Raw genomic sequence first — 4834 nt, 5'->3', positions numbered from 1 at the left:
AAATATTCTCTCTGCGTCTGGCGAGTACGTGCGTTCTAATTTATTACCATGTTACGTAACGACAGCTGGAAGAAACAGCGCAACGGCGCGCTAAGCTTTTTTCCGCCGAACCCTCTATGCAGTCATCTGTTTCCGTCGAACCAGAACCCTCTATGGCAAGTAATGTGCGGTGAAAACTCTATTATTTCAACCCCGTAATGGTTTTACGCACTTATATACCCATATATTTTCGAGCAATACTGAGCCGTCTATCGTGTTCAAAACCCATAATAATGTTGTTAGTATGTCTCTGAGACGGTCTCCTTAGTCAGCTCGCTTAGCTTGTTCCATTTTCGCAAATTACTCAACAACAAAGCATCAGAGCGTTCTGACGTGCAATTCCTAGCCTGCAAAGTCAACAAGCTTTATGATATTCTCCTAACAACCCGCTTGCGCACGCAAGATGAACGACTAAGTGCCATCGCAAAGTGAGCTTGCCGTTTGTTCTGTCATCTGGCTAGTGTTGGATCTTATCGGCAACAGCAGGTCGTAGAAAGGTGCAGAAGGATCTTTTCGATGTTTTTACAAGTGGAGTAGGGCCGGTAAAATTGTTGGCGGCCACTAAAGGCGTACCTTGCCTCAATTATCAGAACTGCTCATGGTTCAGACATCGGAGGAAACCAGTAGCTAAATGATGTAAATGGGTATCTTTGCTTCGTACTCGTTTATCATTCGCATACGTCTCTTACGAGAGCTGGTATTTTCGGAGTGACTAGCATCTATTTAATCCAAACAGAGTACGCCGTGATTTGACATCGCGTTTCAAAATGAGGAACCATATTCATATCTTAACTGTTATGCATTCTGATTTACTACTCGGGGATGGGTTCTACAGGCTGTCTTCATAGAGAAGCCTATTTAGATTTGGGCCAACTCGATTCAAACGGTAGGCCTTACTTAGGATTTTACACAAGAGTTGATCCAGAGATACGTAATCTTGCTCGTGTAATCTTGAATCAGGTCCTTAAATTAGCCCCTTTGATACCATATCATACGCCTGCTGATTTCGATAAGATTTGTCAGTTGAAATGACTTTATCTATATTTTTATTTTTTTTTTTTGCAGGAATTTATTCATAGGGATAACTGTAATTATTTCGCGAGCGCAATTGAAACTTGCACTTGAATCATGAATAAAATTTGTCCAGGGTTTTTATGTATAAATCACATTCGAGTTGACGGCAGTAATCCGGCTCACCTTTCGCGCCGCCCTTTAGATCATTAGCACAAGCTAGAGTGTTTCTGAGGGCAGGGCAAGAGCTCGCTTAAGCAAATTAACTTTATGACGACCTGTTTCGTGCCTATACGTGCTTTAAGGGTAACAGATGTTTAATAAAAAGAAAAAAAAACAGTTACGTTTCCTCGTATAATCAGATCTGTGTACAAGACCCCCGATTTTATTTGGTGTCAGCGATACCATCGAGTAACCAATGTTGCCAAAGCGTTAGCGTTGCATAGTTTAGCAGCCTTCCGTCTTCGTGAAGGAAGACATTTTCAACGATTTGCCAAGGAGAGGCGCTGACTTGCACTACCTACCAGCGTTCTATAAGGCGTTTTGATCTTCTTTATGACACTGTCGTTACTTCCACAATTTAATACAGTCAAGCTGAAATGATAACTCCCTCCCGGGGACGACTGGCCGACATTCCTACGTATTAGTGAATTATTTATATAACATATGTATTTAGCATACGGTCAACGTGTTCCGCTGACTGCGTAAGCCTATAGTAGTGAACTGGCGCTTCATCCACGTTGATCTTAGGCAGTACACTTAAACGGGTCATCGCTAAGCCTTCGCTTAACAGACCTGTGAAAACAGATTCAGCCGGCGGATGGTGACCGAACCGAAGATAACGCCAGTGTGACGCGTTGACATTTCTTTCTAGCCGGTGTGGAAAAAGCTACAAAGCCATCGAAGTAGTGCGAGCATCCTAGCAGACGCCCAACAAATATGTATAGAAGTCTGCTGTATTATATACAGTTGCTATCCACTGTTCGCTGACTGCCGAGCAACATACTGCAGGTATCTAGTCTTATTCACAAGCAGAAATTACACACAGTTTGGGTTGCTGGGTAACTCGCTGGCGTTTCTAACGCTGGCCAATATAACGAGAGATGACTGTGATACGGAAGTGGTTAACGCCACGCCTGAGTTCACTCAGGTCATGTCGTGAAGTGTGCAGGCCACGCAGTTAGTCTCTCTCGTAGCTGTAGAAGCACCAGTAGGAAGATTAGGAGGAACCAGCTAGGAAGATTAGCTATGGCAAACAGAAGCGTTAATTCGTTAGCGATCTTAAGTGATGCGATCAGAGGACTAATTATAGCAACTTTCTTAGATGACTCCGATAGTTAATCAAACGAAAACTGTGAAATCGGCTTAAAATTGAGTACAATACGATGGATTACTCTGAAATGTGTAATTTTTTTTTTTTTTTTTTTTTTTTTATCAGCAGTTCGATGCTTTGTAAACGTATTTTTTTTCTAATTTTCCACATTGGGTGTGAAGTTATTCGACAATAGTTTCCACAGGGCTCGTCAATTCTGTTATAAGCCTTAGTTCCTCTTGTTACTATATTGTATTGATCGTCTATCGTGTAATCCACTGGCCAACAAGCGGCGACTAAAGTGAAAACAGACTTAGCATATATAAATCTCATTCCTATTGTTTTTAGCGAAATACTATATCCACCATACTTTTAAAGTTTAAATATTATTATATGACCACCGATCGTATTTGGTATTGCGACAAGCAATGGGCTTTTATAGATAGACATGTTAACTCGACTGCTTCGACGCCCTAATTTACGGTTTAAAGATGCTAGAAATTGCCGACCTAAATCCCGTCAATCAAACGCAAACATCACAAAATGTCTGAGTATTTAAATATCCTCATTCCAGAGCTGCGTCATTAGGGAACCGTTTTTCCGTTGATCAACACGTTTCTTCCAACGGTATGTGACTTCTGTCGGTTTTGTACATTTTGCGCCGTTATGCTTTTGGGGAAGTCGGTATCTGTGTTCAATAGATATATGTATATGTGTGTTCTGGGGATATTTTACCAAATCCGATTTGTAATGTTATCCTACTTCACTTTTATCGATGACTTTACTACTTCATTCTTAGATAGTTCGCCAATCTGATATTGCATTTAAGGGCAGTCGGTTGGCGACAGCCCGCCCAGTTTGGCCACTCTGTTCCGCACTGACCCTTTGCCATGGCTGGTGGGGTGCAACAGCAATGGACTCTGTACGCCTAATGTGTCCCTTGGGCCCACGTGCCTCAGGCGGTACCTCTGTGGGCAAATGAACGTGAAGCCGATATATACGCGCATACATACGGCTTTGAGAAGGACGCTTTCCACCATTCTTATATTTGCTATGGATTCCACTCATAGGTCATAGTAATAGCTTCATGAGAAAAACCGGTTAAGAAAGACGCTGATAGTCGCAGGCATGGAGTCCTTGTATAACAACAACAACCTTTCATATTGAGACGTTACGTTAAACGTGTTGGACGTGGTCACGCTATGCGTAAACACCTTATGTGGTGGGTTCAATGAAAATTTAAACCCGGATTTTAGACTTCGATAGAAAAGTTGTTTAACATAAACGTTTAAGCTCTAACAATGCGTGAACGCATAGTTCATAATTACGTAATTTTACTGGCTTCCAATAGAGAAAGACTTATAAAAGGAATCCAAGCAGGAAGTATTCGAAGAGTATTCGTATTGGTAGCTCACCTCGGTTAAAATTAATTGACCTTTGTCAAAGGTCAGTTCTTTTATTCGGGAAAAAACTTACACTACCAAGCCAGAACAATGCCATCGGGCGTCTGCCTAATAATAATATATTTATACTATATTCGGTTTTCAAGTAACTCTGTCAACATGGGCCGCTGTAAATGAGATACAGAGTGCTATGAGACAGTTGCATCAGCCTATAATATGATCTTACTCTCTTCATTACTATCTGCCTAAGAATTCCTCTGTTGGCACAACCAGTGATTGGTTGTGCCATCAGAGGGTAACCAGGGATATGTCATGGCAGAATCGCATTAATTGATTACCCTGTATTTGGCAATCGTTGCCAAATAGTAGAGTCGTACAACGATAAGAATACCCACCATCACTACCCTTCATCAATACCGTTATAATTTTGCAGGAAATTCTACTACGTACTTGCAGTCTTCATCTGTATCTGTACTAACCAGGTGATGCAGCCGCCGTCGCTGAAATATGTGCTTCTGTCTCAATCTTTTTTTTTTTTATAATGCGTGCATTTTCGACAAGCACTATGTGTTATACTTTAGGAAAAATCAGTGGAATGCTTTGAATTTGACAGATTCGTGTGAATAGATAATAATAGTAATAATTATTCTTCTTATCTTCAATCATTGTTTTTAATTTCATACTCACTGCTGTCGTGAAGTATCGTTTTCGACGGCTGACTTTTAGTACGAAATTAAGTGAGTCTGCGCCTGGTTTCGAACCCAAACCATTATGTGCTCCTAGTTTATTGGGCAAACACGCTACCACCATACCAGCACATGATGGAATCTGGTAGATGTAATATAAAAACAGCAGACTTATCGTACAATAACAAAGTAAAAAACAAAGAAAGAGTTAATGTTCATTACGAACCTAGATATAATCCGAAGTTCGAAAAATGGCGTCAACCTAATTCCGTCTAGCTAAAAATAACGGTGTACACGATTAATAGCAGATCCTGTTTGACAATGTACTCGTATATTTCAATGTTCGTTTGCTGCGAAACAAACGTAATGCTACTTTAGCTTAC

General features: G+C 40.8%; 1 long non-coding RNA gene across 1 annotated transcript; it reads left to right on the top strand.

Annotated features, from left to right (window-relative positions):
* Window positions 1-1119: 1119 nt before the first annotated feature.
* Window positions 1120-4420, top strand: LOC147753274 (uncharacterized). Its single transcript, XR_015311690.1, has 2 exons — window positions 1120-2989; window positions 4199-4420. It is a non-coding gene; the product is annotated as an uncharacterized LOC147753274 (long non-coding RNA).
* Window positions 4421-4834: the final 414 nt, after the last annotated feature.

The sequence above is a fragment of the Varroa jacobsoni genome, unplaced genomic scaffold, assembly GCF_002532875.2.
Source record: "Varroa jacobsoni isolate VJ856 unplaced genomic scaffold, vjacob_1.0 scaffold_599, whole genome shotgun sequence".
Lineage (NCBI taxonomy): Eukaryota > Metazoa > Arthropoda > Arachnida > Mesostigmata > Varroidae > Varroa > Varroa jacobsoni.
Note: the sequence above shows the minus strand (reverse complement) of the source record. Positions and strands in the feature narration are given on the sequence as shown.